The 21,453-nt window shown below is 36.3% G+C and overlaps 1 non-coding gene and 1 pseudogene across 1 annotated transcript; both read right to left on the bottom strand.

Annotated features, from left to right (window-relative positions):
* Positions 1-4,944: 4,944 nt before the first annotated feature.
* LOC127099746 (U1 spliceosomal RNA) lies at positions 4,945-5,104 on the bottom strand. Its single transcript, XR_007794220.1, has one exon. It is a non-coding gene; the product is annotated as a U1 spliceosomal RNA (small nuclear RNA).
* A 644-nt stretch (positions 5,105-5,748) lies between these two features.
* Positions 5,749-5,873, bottom strand: LOC127099872 (uncharacterized; annotated as a pseudogene).
* Positions 5,874-21,453: the final 15,580 nt, after the last annotated feature.

Here is a 21,453-nt window from a genome sequence, read left to right as displayed (position 1 = left end):
CCGAAAGAATCCTTATAAACAAGGTTTGAAAGACTCTAGAATGATCATTCTTGACGTTATCAATACTATCAAAAAGAGAGAGAAAAATTATGAAAAAAGGTGTTGAAATACATTACTTGCAATTTATAACGAATATTGAGTTTGATGGGGTTGAAAAATCTCTTTTGTGATTAAACAGTAGTAGAATAAAAATATTTTTTTAAATAAAAATTTAAAATATCAAAGATAAAGTGCTGAATAAAATTTAAACATTTAAATTATTAATAAAAAACACGTACACGCGCATGCACATAATCCGAACAAGATCATATTAGTTTTTTTTAGAGGTTTATAAAAAATACATGAGGTAGATTGAGAACTTTCCTTTTATAATGATTCGTTCCTTTCGTTTCTTTGAGTTAAATTTTATTTAAACTAGCTTCAATTTATTCAAACAGTACTAGTTTCTAGTACCTCATGTAGTAAGCACTAGACAAAATCGTACAATATAATTCATTGTAGGCTTAGATAAAAAGATTTAAAAAAATTATTAATTTTTTTTTAATAATATATGTGTTTGGAACAAACAATTATGCCATGATTCAGAGTGACAAAATTTCATATGTTTGTCCAATCCTTTGCTATCTATTTTGTCAAATTCTAAAATTAATTTTCACATCAAACAAGATATAAAATAGTTGTCCTATATAATCCTTCATTTTCCATGACATCATATTTTAGCAAATCAATATGTCACATGTCCATTATTACTTGAATACCTTATAAAGTTATTTAATCGCTACTACACTCATAATTTTAACAAGAGTTAATGTACTAACACACTCTTAAACGTGTCACACCTCATATGCCTAACTTTATTATTAAATAAACATAGCTTATAAGTAAATTATAGAAATTTAATTATTTAAAAGCTCATAATTACATTCTATAAAATAATGATTTAATTAAAGGGAAGATTATACAATTTTATAAAAAATTTACACATAAAATAAATATTTAAATAAATAATAATAATAATAAAAGGACATGTTTAAAATAAAAAAATATTTAAAATGTTAAAACCTCATATACCCATTTTTCAAAAGAAAAACGTTATTCATACACCAAAACATACACTACACCGTATTTTACTGTTCACCAATACGGTGAATAATAAAATATTATAATAATAAAATACTAGTTTATAAAAATATATAAAAAATTATTTTTTTATTTAAGAGTACGGTGTGGTTAATCAACTTTATAACTTCATTAACCAATATTTAATATTTTATTAACCAACTTTATTTTACTACTAAAAATTATTTTTATATTTGGGTGTTAATTAACCAACTTCATAACTTCGATAACCAATTTTTTACATTTCATTAACCAATTTTATTTTACCACTAAAAATTATTTTTAATATATGAGCGTTTATTAACCAATTTCATAAATTCATTAACCAATTATTTTTACATTTCATTAACCAACTTTATTTTAATATATAAATCACTATTCATGAACGGTACACAGACATTGTTCACAAGGGTATTGTTCATGTGCACGAGTTGTTCACATGGTACTGTTCATGTGCACGAGTTGTTCACATGGTACTATTCATGAACTGTTCACACCACTGTTCATGTACGGATTTATTGTTCACGGTACTGTTCACCCTATTTATGAACAGTGCGTACGGTGTAGGTGTAAGCTATAGTGTAAACATAGCAATGATGTTCTCAAAACTGCCCCTTTTTGCAGTTCAACTTTCATCTCATGTTGGGGATCAAATAATTGCCACCGGATTTGTACTTTTCACTATGATAGTTTCTATTTTTTGAGTGAATTAGATAGATGGTTTGTTTAGTATAGCTTTGTGATAAGTATTAGCATATCATGTTCAAGTCAATTATTTGTATTGAACTAATTAGCACCGAATCTTCGAAAAAGACGTGTATATGTTGGTATCAGACACTTATATAGACATTTATGATTACGTTTAATTTTTTTTATAAAAATTGTTACTGGTATTGCCATGTCGGTGTCAGAGTCATATTTGAGGTGTCGTGCTTCATAAGTATTGAAAGCTTATAAAATAGCTTATAGTTTTATGAAAATAATTTAAATTTAGTACTGAGATTAGTGATATCATATCATGTTTTTTAAAGCTGAGGTAATTAGAGTCTTAATTTAGTGAAGGTTGTCTTAATGGTGTATGATAAAGAAATTGTCATATATACATTAAATAGAGGCCTGAAATGTTAGAGATGTGACTGAATCAAAATGTTCAATATCTACCGTGTTGTTTTTGGGGTTGAAATTTGGTCGGCTGCGGAACAATGTACACAATTCACCAAAGAGTAAGCTTGTTACTCATGAGAATGCAGAATAGATATGGTTAGTTTTTGTGGATGAATTTTTGCAATGTTTCCCTGATTGTGAGCTTAGCTCATGGATTCGTGATACTTGATTTTCATTTCTTCACATGAAAGATAGAAACTGACAATGAGTTCACTGATAAGGAGATTATCAGAGTTGAGAGGAACTTCAATGTATTAGTAATAAAGTCAGGGAAATTCAAGTAAGATTCATCATATTAAAAAAACTACAAGATTATAATTCTTAAATTTTTGAACTCTTTGTTTATATATGATATTTTATTTTATATAGAAAGATGTCAATACAGTATTTCCATTTGGGGGTACGATCGTTTTCATTCCTCAAACTTGTAAAGTTTTCAAATGCAAAACTATCTAAGGAAAACAGAATTGAATGAGCGCCGAGAAAATGATTTGAGAGAAGGCTTACGAGTATACAAGACTCCCGAATTCAAAAAATCCTTTTTTATGTCCTTATTACGTTCTTTTAATAGTTTTCCTTCATTTTCTTCATTCATCTTATTCGTGATGTTTCATAATGGAAGTATATTGTTCAATCGACTATACGGATTAAGTGCAGTTGCTTTATTTCTCAATTACTTATTGGAATAAGGAATGAATGATTGGTGACTTTGCTCTTATAAATAAAAATGGACATGACATTTTTATATAAAACTGTAATCTACAACACCTAGTTTGAGACAAAAAAGAGATTTAATTTCGAAGCATCCAATTTGCTAGGAGTATGTTTATATTAGGATTAAAAGAATTAATGATATCTTCCATATAATCCTAATGTGTCCATTACTTTCTTGTTTAATTTCCTAAGGAATGCTAAGTATGAGGAAGCATTAAAAAACTTCGAGTCTGTTTTGGGAACAAAGCCAGATCCTAATGAAGCAATAGTGGCAAGTTATAAGGTTGCTTGTTGTTACTCTAAGAAAAATCAGGTATACATGTTTGTTCATTTTACAAATTGTGTGTGATGCATTTCACTACTCTGTCATTGGTTTTGGATCATTTTTTAAGTGTATTTAGTATGTGCATAACTTTCTGAATAGACTAAATCCCTGTATATATATAATGACTAATTTGGTCAAGTAATCCCTCTATATATGTAGGTTAAGTCCCTCAATTGCATCTTTTAAATGAATAGTCTTATAACATGTTAAAAGTAGTTGGGGAGTGTCGAGTGCAAAGTAGGCCATTTAATAAAGCATGTTCCAACTTAATACTACACCATTTTGGATTCATTTAAGTTCCACAAGAAAGTGTTTGTAAATGTCCGACATGCTAATTAGTCTGTCGAGTTAAGTAGCACCAGCTCGTGACCCATATGGGGGCACCAAGGTGATGGAACATGGATAAGGCTTAACATGTTAGTCTGGTGCTTGCACCATGTTGGCCTTCCTGCTCCAAGTTGTGAGTTGACTCATCGGAGTTGTTAGAAGGAACGAGTCTTATGGGTCTTAGAAATAAGGGTACAATGTGAGGTTGGTTTCATAGAGCAACGAACACTTCTACTCTTGATAGTGGAGGGATCACGGGTTATTGCAGCCCACAACACCTGGTAAGCCTAGCCCATTGAACCATCTCTTTTGGTGGTGGGGTTCATATTAGGGGTGCCATGTCAGCATGTAGAGAAAAATAAGGTTTTTCAAATGCAACAATATACTCCCCATGTCTCATAAAAAGTGTCTTATTTTCGCTTTTTCTATGTCTCAAAATAACTGTCCCTTTACAATTCCAATGCATCATATATTACTATTTTTCCACTACTATACCCTTATTTATTAACGTTCACTTTATTCAACTATTCTATTAACTATAACTAATAAGAGTATTCGAGTAAATTATATCATTAAAATCAACACATCTAATCATTTTCTTAAGAACCGTGCATTGCACATATATGACACTTTTTATGAGACAAAGGGAGTATTTATTTATGAAAAATATAGCTATTTAAAGTTTTACCAGGATTATTTACTACACTTTTTATTTGCCTATGATTGTGCATTGAATTCGTTTTCTTATTTTTACTTTGGGGGAATATCTATGTAATAATACATGATTAATGAAATGATTATTTTTTGGATTCAATTTGGTCTTTCATGTCTAGCCTTAGAACTTAAAAATTTGTGAATGTTTTAGCATGGTCTGGTCCTTTCTCATATGATCCTTAATTTCACATACAGTTCGATATGCGTCAGCTTGCTACTGAACCACTCCACGTTCGAGTTGGATACTAATATAGTCTGCTTCTAATCATTCTTTTCAAGTTTGACATTGTCTTTCAAAGGACTCAATCAAAATGTTAGACTACTTGGTGTTTCCATATGTCAAACAACTAGTCCAATATTTGCACAAAAATAAAATTGGATTGTCCAGTCTTGGCAATGTTGTATATAAACAAAAAGAGAGAAATGTTCTCATAATATAAAAAAATATCATACAAACATGCAAATTTTGACAAAAGTTATACACTATACTGAATTTTGGACAAAACTTAGTTGGGTGTCCCATGCTAAATTTTGAAGAATGGATCTGACTAGTAGTAAAGGTAAATTTGATATTAGAATAGGTCGGGTCACGCGAACGTAGGCCCCCACTGAAACAAATTATGATTTAGGTTCCACCACTTGGGTAGAGCTTAGGATATCAACCCTTATAAGTACAATAGAGGTCACTCTCCTAGGCCATGGTCCTTCATGATCAACCATTGACCCCATCCAAGTAAGTAAGTTGGATTGAAGGTATTCGAGTTGTTTTATACTCTTGTTTCTTTCAATGCCTTTCAGCTTATTTTGATATGGGATTCAACTTGTAGTAGGCAATATACTTCTCAACTTGTGTAAGATTCATCAACAAAAGGGTGCATGCTAGCATTGGTTATCGGTGGTCTAACGTGGATTCAGAGACAACAAAGCATATGATGATGCAATGTAATAAGAGCATTCAGATGACTGCTAAATAGGAACATTGGAGAGAAAATCTTTCACATATTGAATGCACTGTCAAATGTGAAAGGGAGTATATTTGCTATGATATTATGAAGTTGTGTGGTAGAGTAGGAATTCATCAATTCGTGACAAGAAAATTGGAGAGAGCAACAAATGTATACATGAAGATAGGCAATGTTTTTCCCAACTTATGTTAGATTGTAGGGCCATAAAGAAAATAGTGAGAGAGTGTCCTAGGCCTTTGATAGTTATTGAGGACATCTTCCATGATAGGTGAAAGATATGAAAGATGAGGGTCTTGAGGACATCCTACCCGACAACATCTTGCTGGTGACAAATATTCACTATCTTAAGTACAATTGTGTATAGAATAAGGATCAGAAAAAAAAAAACATAAAGATAAGTGAATTCTACAAGAAAAAAGTAAAATGTCAAAAAAAAATAAAAGAACATAGAATTTGAGCTAGGATTGATGGGGGTGTGTCTAGGATATTAAACTGATAAGAACAAATACTACGCTTGTTCTTAGCTAAAATGCCAAGAAAGGTATGAGTTGAAATCCATGTCAGCTATGTTTTTTACATCCAACATATTTTCTTTTTCTTTGTTAATTCAATGATGTCATACTTTAATACAATAATTTGGAGTCTACTAGTGTTCTTGTTAACACAACTATGATGTAGCTTTCTCTTATGTAACATTAACTAAACCAAGAGGGAGATTGTCTAGCTCACATTCATTTTCAGCTTAAATTGATTTTATTCATGCAAAGATGAGTAATGGCTCTCATTTTTTTTATCAATTGCCTGCAACATCAAAATTAAACAAGTGACAATTCTTGCATCTCATATTTGTTTAAAACTCAGCAAAAATTTGTTAACATAAGACAATAATTTTGAAATATAACATTTGATAGAAGTGGTTAGATAAAGGAGAGAGTCAATCATACATCTGAATAGCTTCTGATTTACCTTACTGCTTACCTCTTCTTTCTCCAGAATACATGTAGGATACATTAAAGTCTTTGCTTGCTTACATTTTGGTAAGTTAAAATTCTTCAAAAGCTCCTTTGTATATTTTCTCTGATGAATGTATGTTCCTTCTGAACATTGGTCAATCTGGATTCCTAGAAAGAACTTGAGTTCTCTCATCAGACTCATTTCAAATTATGCTTGCATTAACTTAGCAAAATCCTTTTACAACGAAGCATTAGGAGAACCAAAAATAATATCATCAACATAAATTTGCACAACCAGAATATCATTCTTAAAGGTTTTGCAAAAGAGAGTTGTGTCCACTTTCCCTCTGGTAAAATGATTTTCCAAAAGGAAGTTACTTAGTCTATCATACCAAGCTTAGAGAGTTTGTTTCAGACCATATAACGACTTTTTCAGTTTAAAAACAAATTCAGGATTTTGAGAACTTTCAAAACCAGGAGGTTGGTGCACACATACTTCTTCAGAAATATATCCATTTAAGAATGCACTCTTAACATCCATCTAATAGAGAATGATGTTATGATTGACTACAAACGAAATTAAAAGACGAATAGACTCTAACCTAGCAACTGGAGCAAAAGTTTTTGTATAGTCTATACCTTCTTACTGACTATAACCTTGTGTTACTAGTCGAGTCTTATTTATGACAGCCTCTCCCTTCTCATTGAGCTTGTTTCTGAAGACCCATCTGGGTCTAATTACATGGAAACCATTTGGTTTTTGAGAAATATCCCAAACATCGTTTCTGGTTAATTGATTCAGTTTTTCTTGCATATCCAGAATCCATTCATTATCTAAAAGAGCTTCATCAATAGATGTGGGTTTTATCAGAGATACCAAACCTAGAAGAGTCTTTTTAGAAGGTTTGAATGAAGATCTTGTTATGACTAGAGCATTTTTATCTCCCAGAACCAATTCTTCAGAATGAGGGGTTCTTGATTGTAAGACCCCGATTTTGACCCTAAGATCCCTCATGCTATCTCATCATATGCATTAGCATTTGGATCACACCTTGGCATTTTCCTTACACCTCATTCATGGGGTTTGTGTAAGACCCCAATTTTGGGCCCTAAGATCCCTCCTGGCCCATATCATCTCATATCATGGCCTCAAGGATCATTGCATGCCCTAGTTTCCCTCCTAGTGGGTAGGTTGTCTTGTGAGTTGTTTCTTGATCACCAAGCATACTTTGCATTTGTATATCATTGCTTTTCATTTTGTTTACTAACCAAAAGTACAAAAATATTGTCATCTAACATTGTTACTTGCAGCTGAAGCACGGAAGCCCTACCTAGTCAACTGCAAAGTCAATTGTGGATTTGGAGGTGGGAAGTGATTAGAAATACTCCATTCATGTTCAAACAAGTCTCATTTAACATTTCAAATACTCACATTGAAGGATTTGAGGTCATACCAAAAGTTTCCAAAAAAAGAAAAATGACCTATGGTTTTAAGTTTCCAAAAAATGGCAAGTTTTTGGAACAACTTCAACTCAATCTTACGTCACCAAAAAAATCTTCAAATGGAATTTTGTTGAACATGAAAGTTGTAGATCTTTCTCTCCCATTTCCAAAAAGTCCAAGATTGTGAGAATCGGATGAACGGTTGAGGAGATATGATCAAATTACCACCGAGCGTGCATGGAAAAATTTTCCATGTATCGATGCACACGAGTTTCGCATCGATGCATGCAAGGCAAAAATTGCTATGTATCGATGCACACGAGTTATGTGTCGATGCATACTGTTAAAAAACACTATGTATTGATACAAACAAGTTATGTATCGATGCATACTGTTAAAAAACGCTATGTATTGATACAAATAAGTTATGTATCGATGCATACTGTTAAAAACTGCTATGTATCGATACGTACGAGTTATGTATCGATCCATACTGTTAAAAATGTGCTAGGCATCGATGCAGGAGCTTTTGTATCAATACATAACTCTGTTTTGAGCTCTCATACAGCATGGTTCACGTCCATATCACTTCACGCACCATTTTCATGCACAAGGGTGAAAATCCCAATTGACCAAAACACCTTCATTTAAGTTAATTTCATTTTTACCACTTCATTAACCAAGCTTAGGCATTGTTAATTAGAAGTATATATTGCACATTTCAGACTGAAAACCCTAGCCACTTTTTACTAAACAAATCCAAATTTCATTTTTCTCTCAAATTCTCTTTTTCCTCATCTGAACTTTTTGCTGAAATCTTCAAAGAGCTCGAGCCCTGGTCCTTGGTTTCATCATTTACCATCATTCTTGGAGCATTTGCAAGTGTTGTTTCTCAGCTGTAAAGCCCTGCATTCCACTGTTTCATCGACCTCCTCCCATGGCAGTTTTGAGTTGGAGCTGAATCGAGCAAGCTTGAGCCAAAATCCTTCATCCATTCACTTCCTGGAGTCTCCCTGTGCATCTGTTTTGAGTCAACACATCCAAACAACACCTGTTTCATCATTTTCTTCAAGATCAAGTAAGAATTCGATTTTCACTATTTGCAAAACCATGATATGCTTCTTATAGATCTCCTTGCCATGAGCATTTTAAGCTTTAAATCATCAAAAATGGTTGAGTAATTAGGAAGTTATGCTGAAATGAATTTTGTTGTTCATTGTTGTTTCTGCTCGATTCGTTCTGGATAGTTTGATTTATAGAAAATGATTGTTGGATTCATGATGTGTGTTGCCTGATGGTTCTAATGATATGCTGACTTTCCATTTCTGGGCGAAATTATTTTTCACGATTGTTTGATGTTGATGAACACGATGATGATACACTGTAGCATGAACCCTAATTGCATGTTTCCCAGAATTCCCTTGTTTGGTTGGCTGGAATTGTTGTTTGCATGAGAAAGTTACTGTTTGATTGCCCTGCACCATTCACCATGTGACACGCAGGTTAAGCAATACGCTGCGTTTCATTAAAATGTCCCAGTAATTACCACAATGCCACTGCGTGTTTATTTAATCATTAATTCATTTTGTTTCTTCAATAATTATTTCATTTGTTACATCATCTTTGGAAAATCATATCACATCCAATTTTAATCCAAAATTCATGAGAATTTTTGCTAAATGCTCTGCTTGATCTCTACTTATTTATCAGGATTTTTCCAGAATTTTTGGATGAATGGTTTTTAATTGGTGTTAGGTTTTGTGACATGTGCTCATATTTCGTATCTTTTGCCAATTCAATTGTGAAATGATGAGGATATATCCAATGACCCTGAATTTTTTTGTGCTTAATCTACACTCATCCATGGTTATTTTGATGTAGAGTTCATGATTTTATCTTATCTGGTTGTTGAGTTGTGAATTTCTGAAGTAGGGTGTGACAACTTGTGTCACACCAATGATATGCAATTTCTTGACTTTTGTTCACATGCTTCCTGGCCTTCAAATAACTTGAAGTTTTGCATGAATGATCTCTTACATGTCTAGTTGGTGTGTAAATTTTCTTGGAATTAATCATGCTGTTTCCTATTTGTTTGAGAATTTTCTTCCCTGCCTAGTCAATTGTTGACTTTTGGTGCTACATGTTGCCAAATCCTTTGTGAAATTCTCATACCTTATTGAATGATCATGAAATTTCATATGTGATAACTAGACATCTGGAGCTTTGCATTGGTGTTAATCTCATTCATTTCTCATCTGTTTTCAATTTGATATGATTTTTTGAAGTTGACCCATGTTTGTTGACTTTCATTATGCATGCTTGAATTTGGTTTGACTTCATGATTTTACTTGACTGCCTTCCTCTCATCCAAATGCCATGAAATTTGACATGCTTGCCATGCTAGATGTTAGGATTGAATGTGATTTATTTCATAATTTTTGAGATTGTTTGGGTTGACTTTTGGATGAAGTCTTGCTGTTGACCTATTTGTGCTCTTTCTTGCCATGCTTTGCATTCTTTTGCATATGAAATGACAATGATGCATGATTTTATTGTGAATCCAATTGAGATTGCTTATTAAATGCTTGAACATGAATTGGGTTGACTTTCCTTTGCTGTTTGACTTTTTTCTTTCATCCTTGACCCTAGGCTAGTCCTAGTGGTCTTCTGAGTTTACAATTGAGCTATTGTTTCAGGTTAAGCACCAGTGCTTCAAAGATCATTCAAATTTGATTGAGTTGAAATTGTTTATCATGTGCTAACCCTTGTTTTGTAGGTAGACTCATGTAATTCGAGTCTTTGTGCCTTGCACAATTGGTCCCTCTGTGGTTGACTATTGGTTCATTTCCTTTTGATTTTGACTGTTGAGCTGTTTACTAATTGGTTTGACTTTTTCAGGTACTTTAGTTGCTTAAGTTCTCTGAACTTGCTTGCTTTGCTATTTAGCATTTGCTTTGAGGTATAAACCTTTCTTCTTCATGTAGTCTGGAGACCCGGTCTGTTATTTGACCGGGCAAACTGTCTGAAGTCCTCCTTAAGAGGCAATGCTTGTGTGTGTTTAAAATTGTCCCAAGCAGGAAAAGCCCTTCAAGTAAGGCAATTGGTGGAAGGTAGGGATAAGCAATCTATCCCCCACTATTCAGTGTGTCCTCTCTTTGCTCCCATTACATGGTTGAAGCATTGAGATAAATACCCAAGATCTAATCGAGTCAATAATGTGGAGAGAGTTCCTACTTTCTGAACTCCCACACTTTCTTACATGCTCTCCCTGATAGGGATAGAAGCAATGAGGCACACCCCTCGTTTTCCTATTCATCTGCTTCACTTTAGCCTCTCAATGGCAAGGTTAAGAGCGACACTTACCTATTACAGTGGACTTTTATAGTCAAACCCTCTTGTGTGAGCCCCCCATTGTTTGGCTATAGAGTGTGCTGTTTGATATTCATTGATTGATTGATTGCTTCATGTGCACTTGTTTGCCTGTATGCTATGCATTTATCATCATCATCAATTGCCATTAGTGCATGTTCATCTCATTTGCTTTTGTGATGCTATCATTGTTGTTTCCCCATTGAGGACAATTGTAAGTCCACCTCTTTTGGCCATTGCTCCTATGACATGGAAGTGAGTATAAGACCATCACCTTGGCCACTCATCTTATCTCCGCTCATTGCTTTGTTTGTTTGTATGTGAGGATACAACTGTAAGTCCCTGCAAGTTGGCGTTTGTTATCCTAGGATCATATTGTGGATGTTAGAGTAAGCCCAGACAGATTGGCATCTTACATCCATGTTTTGCTTTTGTTTGTCTATGTGAGGATACAGTATAAGTCCCTGCAAGTTGGCATCTGTTTTCCTGTGATCATAAGTTGATTTGTTTGGTTGTATGAGAAATTGCAATTGTAAGTCCCTGCAAGTTGGCTTTTGCTTTCTCATCATCTCATGTTGCATTGTTCTTGTATGTGAGGATCCTTGTAAGTCCCTGCAATGAGGCATTGGTAGTCCTATGATCATATGTGTGGGGTTAACCTAAGTCCAGACAGATTGGCAGTTGACTTCCACATTTCATATCCCATTTCTTGTTTTCTTCTGTGGAGATTAGTGTAAGTCCATTGAGTGGCATCTGATATCCCATTCTGTTTTAGGAGATTGGTATAAGCCCAGTGATTGGCATCCGATATCCGCCTTTTGGATTTCATCTTTGTTTGTTTTCTATTATCCATTGCATTCCAAAGGACACACTTGAATCATCTCCCATATGATCTCAAGAAGTGAACCTTCTAAGAAGTTTTACTATCCATCCTCATCCATTCATCATTCATTATGTCCTAGACTTTTCACACTATACCTTTTAAACTTGACATAAGTGTTGTGCAAACTTCTTCATGTTTTTTCTAACTAAAAAACCTGGACCCCAAGTCCTTGACTTTTTTTTCAAAACTTCATTTTCATAATACTTCTTTGAATCAATCTTAATCATACTTTGACCTCATTTTCATAAACACAATCAATTAACTTCACTCATTCACTTGTTTTGGCTTTGTCCATTAATCTTTTCATGCATTAGCCATAGGCTTCAATTATCTTTGTGGTTGATGTAAATCTTGCCTATCCTTAGTGAGTCGACTATAAGTCTTCCGTACTGAAAACAGGGTTAACCCCTCTAGTGCGTCGAAGCTATCCTCACATGGTGGATGTTGTTTTTTGGTCGAGTGTTCTCCCATTGATAATGAAAAGCCTCAGTGCTTGTGTTTAAAATTGAATCCACCAACTTTTGGAAATCTTTTAGCCGAACTACGGCGTTCTGATCCTTACCTTTGATGGAAGGTACGTAGGCAACGGGTTCATCCGTTCGAACCCAATAACCCAATAACACAAAAATAACCCAATAAAACTTGTATATTCTTTTCTCACCATCCCAATCATGTTTGCACAATATTTATGTCATAACAAATAACAATTTAGCATAACAAGTGTGAAAAGGGCTCCCTAGGAGTACCTAGGACGTAGTGGGTGCCTAACACCTTCCCATTGCGTAATTTACCCCTTACCCAGACTCTCTGATCTTTTTATTAGTTTTCTACGTGTAAAACTTCTTAGGCTTTTGTTCGCTTTTTAGCCAGTCCTTTGGATAAATAAAAGTGCGGTGGCGACTCGAAATTTCAATGTATCTCTTAGCTTATGATTTAATCGATAGATCATATAGCGACGAATACACCGCTACAGAAAAGTGGCGACTCTGCTGGGGAAATCTCACCAGAATCCCTGGTTGTAGTGCCTACTTTTCACCCTTGTTGTGCTATATTATTCTTTATCTGACATATTTTTGTACAATTTGGGATCACTGTATTGATTGTAATGTGTGAATTGCTTGATATACAATTGCTGTTTGCTTTGGTGATCTGTGAGATGAGTTCTATACCCGAACTCGAGTGCACTCTAGGATAGGAGAATGGCATAGTCTTGTCGACTGGTGTGGAGTAGTCCTTAGCCAGTTGACTTGCGAGTCCATTCACTTGGTGGAGGTCATGTTGAACTAATAATGTCACACAAGTTATTTGTGGTTAGGCATTATTCTTTCAATCATGTGCCGCAGAAGCCAAGGACCGTAGTTTACCAAACCCATCTTGGCCTATTTTTAGGACCGTAGTGCGGAGGTCGTTCAGATGTCAGTTCTGATACGATTGTTACGCGATACTACACTCATAAGAGTTTCTCTTGAGAATATTCTTGGAATACGAGTATTCGTTCCTCCGATAATATTCGAAAGATGGAACGATGATTATGGGAACCTCTGATAGAACATGTCTGGCAGGTTTAAACCCTAGTACACTCCCTTTGGGTGGTTCTTAACCGAGACTCCATGCTCGTGACTCTCAACAAACCCGTGATTCGTGGTTGAGTCGTTCAAACATTGTTAATATCAATGGATCCCGGATCAGGTGTAAAACCTAAAATCCACCAAAGCGGCTGGTTGATATTAAGGATGTTAGAACCGGTTCATGTACCGTTAATATCAATGGAACTTGGGTGTCGATAAGGTGAAAACCTAAATCCACCAAAATGGATGATTGATATTAGGGATACAATGAGCTTTCCCACGACCTTTGTTTGGTGTGCTTTGCTTGATCCTTGAGTGTGTTTGTTGCATTCATACATTCACGCATTCATCCGCATCCATATCATCAGATAAAAAAGAAAATTTTCAAGGAACTCAAAGGAGTTTATTTGCAAAAATTTTCAAAACATGAAAAAACCGGGAAAATTTTTTTTCACCTGATATATCTGATGAGATATTCTCATATATGATCAAAATGCTTAAACATTTCAAAGTTTGCAAATAAAACCCTCGGGTTCCTTTGATATAAAAACAAGCATATGCATAAACACTTCATGCATCATTTGCATAAGCAGGTGTTTTGTTCCGGTCTCCCATCCTGTGGTCTGACCCTGCGATCTTCATTTATTTTGAAGACGCACTTTGCCAGTATTATACCAGAGCCAACTCTGCCAGATTGATGGATCATCCTGAACAAGAGAGCGTTGTGAACTCGAAGAGGATTTTTGCCAGACTAAGTGCTTTTAATGGATTTATTCCTGTTGATGGACTTATTCCTGTTGATGGATTTATTCCTGTTGATGGATTTATTCCTGTTGATGGATTTATTCCTGGTTAGATCCCGGGCTGGCATTGGCTACTGTTCTGGGGCACTTAAGGGGCAAGGTTTGTCCAAGAGTGGAGGTTTTATCCATGACGATCGACCTGCAGAAGAAGAAGCTGCTGCTATCTTGGAAGAGTATATGCAGAGGACGTGAACAATTTCATCATTCCTGATGGTGTCTGCCACAATTGGGTCGCTGTGGATGTTCCTACGGTCATTCATATGTCAGCGTGGTTTGTTCACTTTATTTAAAACCCTTCTCCCATGCCAAAAGGAGAAGTGATGACATTGTTGGCAGCATTTAATACAATGATGTTTTCATTCAATTAATGCATTGTTAAACATTTGTTTTTCCATTTGTTTTCACTTTTTGCTTTCTGCATGAAATCAGTGATCACAAAAACCATGAAAAACAACAAAAACAACATTTTTCATCTGCATAAATGATTTGCTTGTTTAAATATCAAAAGCTTTTCATTATCCAGAATCATTATGCAGGGATTTCTAAACCCATTGAACATAATGATCCAACGCCATCTCCCAATCTTGAAGTCCTTGTATCTGAGGCAGAGGAAGATGATGTTGAAGGGGATTCCTGACGAGATTACCCGCCTTCTTGAGCACCAGAGAAGCTCATTCAGCTGTATCATGAAAATCAGCAGAACAGTCAAACTGAGGCATTGCAAATGCAATCAAAAAAAATAAAAATAAAAATAAAAAGAATAAATAAAAAAAAATAAAAAAAAAAAAAAGAAAAAAAGAGGGTGAAAAAAAATAAGAAAAATCAAAAACCAGGAAAATTTTTTCAAAATTTTTCCAAGGGAAAAAGAAAAATTATACCCTCAAGTCCCTAGTTGACTGATGCTGAATGGATTCAGAATCGTTATGACCAACTGAATTTGATTGAAGAGAAGCGATTAACTGCCATGTGCCATGGTCAGTTATATCAGCAAAGAATGAAGAAAGCATTCGACAAGAAGGTCAAGCCTCGTGTGTTCCGAGAAGGTGACCTTGTGCTCAAGAAAGTTTTGTCTTTCGCGCCCGATTCCAGGGGCAAGTGGACTCCAAACTACGAGGGTCCATATGTTGTTAAGAGAGCCTTTTCAGGCGGTGCTTTGATGCTTACAACAATGGATGGGGAGGATTTCACTCGTCCCGTGAATTCAGATGCAGTTAAGAGATACTTTGCCTAAAAAAATAAAAAAAAAGTATATGCAAATGAAAAAAGAAAAAAAAACGGAATAGCTCGCTAAGTTGAAAACCCGAAAGGGCAGCTTAGGCAAAAATGAGCGTCTCGGTGGAGAACCCGCAAGGGTAATTCAGGCAAAAATTAGAGACTTGAAAAAAAGATATATTTGCATCCCGCTAGATTGAGTACCTCACTCTGGGGCAATCTAGGCAAAAATTAGGGATTTGGCAAGTAACTGCATCCTGACAAGACTTTCTGGTTCATCAGTCGTCATTTCGTCAGAAGATTCTCGATTCGTCGTCAACCGAAGCTTCGGATACATCGAGATTCAAATTGGTAGAGAAAGGATCATTATGTTCAATGTAGCCCTTCTCCAATATATATCACTGATTTCAAATTTGTACAGATCTATGGAGTCTTGCCATTTGCAGACTACCATTCCATCAAATCAATTTGAGCTTTTTATCCAATTATTTGCACTCTTATTTGTTTCAATTCAACAAATGTTTTGCATGTTTTAAATTGATAAAATATCATTGTTTTAAACAAATAAATTTTTCAAAAAAAAATTGTTGTTTTAAACAAAGTGAACATTCACAAGAATGAAAGGATACTTAAGAATATCTCAGTGCTCTCCCGAGGGTGGCATGATTCCCAACAGGTAAGACATTGGTTCATATTCCTGATTTGGTGGTATCTTCTTTCTTCAGATCTTTGTTGGGACCGTTCCCCAAACAGAGTTGTTGTTAGGGCTGTTCCCCAGTACAGTCGCAAGTGATGTGTTGTTGAAGACTTCGTACTCTCCAGCAGCAGTTTTCCCAGCATGGGCGTTTCTTGAGAAGTTTCGGCGGTTGATGGTCTGTCATCTTGGTGCCCCGTCACTCTCTCCAGTGGGTCGTATCCCCAGACTTCATTTGTCTCCTCATCACAGTCATGAGTATAGCCATTGATTGATACTCCCCTCGGAGTCGCGAGTAGAGCTGTTATTAATATCCCCACCAGGGTTGTAAGTGGAGTTGTTACCACTTTTCCCCATGCAGTGTGCCAGCAGGATTTGTCTGTTTCCTCAGCACGGTTGTTTTCTTTTTGAAGATTCGGTAAGTCCGTGGTTTGATACCCGGTACTTTACCTTCTCCCCGGCGAAGTCGTCTGCGGATTTGTTGCTATCTCTCCATCAGAGTTATTTTCTCTCAACAGAGCAGGATTTATTTTCCTACTCAGTGGTTGATTTGGGTTGACATCCCAGTATTGCAACCATATTTTCCTCAGCTTAGTCTGCAGAATGTTTGCTGTGGCAGTTTCGCCCGTTGATTACTCCTCCAATCCCCAGTATGGTCGGATGATGGCTCTAGCCTCCAGTGAGTGGATTAATTTCCTGATTGTTTGTGATCCCCAGTAGAGTGGCTTATATTGCAGAATCTACTTATCGTGATCAGTTTGCTGTGTTTTCTCCCCGAGTGGAGTGGTTCGTTGCAGAATCTACTTGTTTGATCGGTCCTCCCTCAGTGGTTTGTTCCCCAAGGAAGTAGCCGACAGTTTTCCCCAGTAGAGTTGCTTATGCAGTTAAGATTCTATTTGGATGATATCATTCTCCCTCAGTGGGTTTTCTCCCAGTGAAGTTATATGGATTTGCTTCTACAGCAGTTCGTGCTTACGCACCCTTTGTTTCTCAGTTAACACTGGGATCCCCTGCGGATATACTTTGGGATTTCTATTGTTCCCCTACAGATTCGTCTTGGTGGTTGTTTTCCCGTTGTGACTTTCTGTACCCTGATTGGGTTGTTTCCTGATATCTCCGATTCTCTGCTTCTTCAGCAGTACCTGCAGATCTTTGCTTTACAGCATGTAGATCTCCGCAGATTGGCTCTCCAGTTGGTTATTCCCCTGGAAGTATAATACCGGACGTTTGGTTCCTGAACCTGTTTGTGTTCGAATTGTCTGTTTTGTCAGCATTCATCAAACATAAATCACGCATATTCATGCATATTCATAAAACATTCAGATATTCATGTTGCATTTCTTGTCATATATCTTTTGTTTTTCGTGTCTCCTGCTATGGTGATATAGATCTCTTTACAGATCTCCTCAAGCAGATGTCGGGTGTTATAAATCTCTCCATATAGAGTCAACCCCATAAGCAGAAAATGTCTGTCTTTTCTTCTGCAGTTCCCCACTGAGATATATCCTCGTGGATGACGGTTTCTTCCGTTTCCTCCCAACACATATATTGGGATGGATTTTCCTATTTGAGTTACATCCTCATTAGGACGTGTCTTTATTCAGTCTGTCTTTTCGGATCATTCCCGAATTGGCTATTTGTCAAATGTCTTGTGCTTCCCAGCGGGTTGTTCCCCGGCGTAATCTTTCGGGCCTCTGCCTACAAACCGGCAGTTGTAAGTCCTACCTTTTCCTGGCTTTCTTAACAGAATTTGTGGTTATACACCTTTTATTCTCCAGCCAGAGTTTTTGGTTTTCTACCTACTACCCGGTAGTTGTAAATCCTATTTTCCTGCTCTCCAGCAGTTTGTGGTTTGTTATAAACCCTATTTTGGTTTCCCGTGCGGATTTGTGATTTGTTCTATCCCCACGCGGAGTTTTTGGTCTTCTACCCCGTATTCGGTAGATGTAAATCCTAATTTTGTGGTTATCTTCATCCAATTCTTGATGTTGATTTTCCTTTGCTTGTATAAGTTGCTCAGATCAGCACTTATATCCTCAGCAAGTCTTTTGTGGATAATTGCCATATGCTAGCAATTTTATCCCCAGTGGGTCTTTTCACCGTATGCTTGTGATTTGTTCCCTGGATCATTGATTCTTTACCAATGCATCCCCAGCTAGTCCCTGTCGATAATTGCCGGATGCTTGCAAATTATCCTCAGCAGCTCGCCTTTCATTTACCCTTTTGTCGGTAATGTCTGTTGCTCCTTTTGATTGGTCATCATTATATACCTCTCCTGGTATCCCGATGCCTTTCTTTTCGGATTTTATCCTATAAACAACCTACAACCCGGTTCAGGATAATCTTCCGTGCGAGTATATTATTCACGGTCTGCCGGTAATGAATAATATGTCTCATGCGCTCTTTAGTTGGAATCCTTTGTTGATTTTCCCAACTGAGCAAGATTCATTCTTTGTAGAATCGAATAGCCATCCTTTAACCAATTCGTGTTTAGGATGATGAGTGTTTTGGAACACAAACCAATTCACGATTTCGGATTTTATCCTATAAACAACCCAGTAACCAGTTCAGGATAATTTTCCTTGCGAGTTTATTATTCACGTTTTGACGGCTATGAATAATATATCTCATGCACTCTTCAGTCGAAGCCTTTTGTGTTTCCCCAGTCGAGTAAGATTCGTCATTCCTTATGGAATCGAATGTCCATCCTATAAACAAGTCTGCTGTTCTAGCTTTCTTCAGGGTGATGAGTGTCTTGGAACACAAACCAATTCACGATTCCGGATCTTATCCTATAAACAACCTACAACCCGGTTCAGGATAATCTTCCTTTGTGAGTATTCTATCCACGTTCTGACGGTAATGGATATTATATCTCCTTCACTCTTGGGTCAATCTTTTGTTGTTTTCCCCTCAGAGTAAGATTTGTTTTCCTTGTGGAATCAAATATCCATCCTTTAACCAATTCGTGTTTTGGGTGATGAGTGTTTTGGAACACAAACCAATTCACGATTTCGGATTTTATCCTATAAACAACCTACAACCCGGTTCAGGATAACTTTCCATGCGAGTACATTATTCACGTTTTGACGGCTATGAATAATATATCTCATGCACTCTCTTGTCGAACACTTTGTTTGTTTCCCCAACTGAGTAAGATTTGCATTCTTTACAGAATCAAATGTCCATCCTATAAACAAGTTTGCTTTCGCTCTCTTCAGGATGATGAGTGTTTTGGAACACACACCAATTCACGTCTTTGGTCGGTCACCTGTTACATACCTACAACCCGGTATCCTTGGTGTTCCTTCCTGAGTTTGTTACCCTTACCGGTAGCATCTCATTTTGCTTGTTACTTCCCCAGTGGAGTTTTCTTTTGCTTCTCCTCAGGAGTCAGCTTGTGTCTCTCCAATGGATTTATTTTCCATTTGGAAATCTTTTCCCAGTGTGAGTCCTTCACTCCCCAGTGAGTTCTCCAATCTTTTTCCGTATTCCCTAATCAGAGTCGTGTTTTGTTCACGTTGTGTCAGTTTTGTTTTTTCCCCAGTTTAGAGTCGTGTCTTGTTCACACATTTCTTTTATTATCCCCAACTAGAGTCTTGTCAGAGTCTCTGTTCCTGGTGAGTGTATTACTCCGATGGATCGTCTTTTCTTCTGTGTGAATCATATTCCCCACAGAGTTTGTGTCTTTTGCATGCATACATTTGCATCATGAGGTCTCTTAGGGACCAAAATTTGTCTCATTACTGTTATTTAAGCCCGTTCTACCGCGTCGAGATGAAGATTTCTAAACTTCACTTCTCCGGCTAGAATGACCTTAAATAGGGGCATCTGTAAGACCCCAATTTTGGGCCCTAAGATCCCTCCTGGCCCATATCATCTCATATCATGGCCTCAAGGATCATTGCATGCCCTAGTTTCCCTCCTAGTGGGTAGGTTGTCTTGTGAGTTGTTTCTTGATCACCAAGCATACTTTGCATTTGTATATCATTGCTTTTCATTTTGTTTACTAACCAAAAGTACAAAAATATTGTCATCTAACATTGTTACTTGCAGCTGAAGCACGGAAGCCCTACCCAGTCAACTGCAAAGTCAATTGTGGATTTGGAGGTGGGAAGTGATTAGAAATACTCCATTCATGTTCAAACAAGTCTCATTTGACATTTCAAATACTCACATTGAAGGATTTGAGGTCATACCAAAAGTTTCCAAAAAAAGAAAAATGACCTATGGTTTTAAGTTTCCAAAAAATGGCAAGTTTTTGGAACAACTTCAACTCAATCTTACGTCACCAAAAAAATCTTCAAATGGAATTTTGTTGAACATGAAAGTTGTAGATCTTTCTCTCCCATTTCCAAAAAGTCCAAGATTGTGAGAATCGGATGAACGGTTGAGGAGATATGATCAAATTACCACCGAGCGTGCATGGAAAAATTTTCCATGTATCGATGCACACGAGTTTCGCATCGATGCATGCAAGGCAAAAATTGCTATGTATCGATGCACACGAGTTATGTGTCGATGCATACTGTTAAAAAACACTATGTATTGATACAAACAAGTTATGTATCGATGCATACTGTTAAAAAACGCTATGTATTGATACAAACAAGTTATGTATCGATGCATACTGTTAAAAACTGCTATGTATCGATACGTACGAGTTATGTATCGATCCATACTGTTAAAAATGTGCTAGGCATCGATGCAGGAGCTTTTGTATCAATACATAACTCTGTTTTGAGCTCTCATACAGCATGGTTCACGTCCATATCACTTCACGCACCATTTTCATGCACAAGGGTGAAAATCCCAATTGACCAAAACACCTTCATTTAAGTTAATTTCATTTTTACCACTTCATTAACCAAGCTTAGGCATTGTTAATTAGAAGTATATATTGCACATTTCAGACTGAAAACCCTAGCCACTTTTTACTAAACAAATCCAAATTTCATTTTTCTCTCAAATTCTCTTTTTCCTCATCTGAACTTTTTGCTGAAATCTTCAAAGAGCTCGAGCCCTGGTCCTTGGTTTCATCATTTACCATCATTCTTGGAGCATTTGCAAGTGTTGTTTCTCAGCTGTAAAGCCCTGCATTCCACTGTTTCATCGACCTCCTCCCATGGCAGTTTTGAGTTGGAGCTGAATCGAGCAAGCTTGAGCCAAAATCCTTCATCCATTCACTTCCTGGAGTCTC

Source organism: Lathyrus oleraceus, chromosome 6 (assembly GCF_024323335.1).
Source record: "Lathyrus oleraceus cultivar Zhongwan6 chromosome 6, CAAS_Psat_ZW6_1.0, whole genome shotgun sequence".
Taxonomy (NCBI): domain Eukaryota; kingdom Viridiplantae; phylum Streptophyta; class Magnoliopsida; order Fabales; family Fabaceae; genus Lathyrus; species Lathyrus oleraceus.
This window is presented reverse-complemented; position numbering and strand designations above follow the sequence as displayed.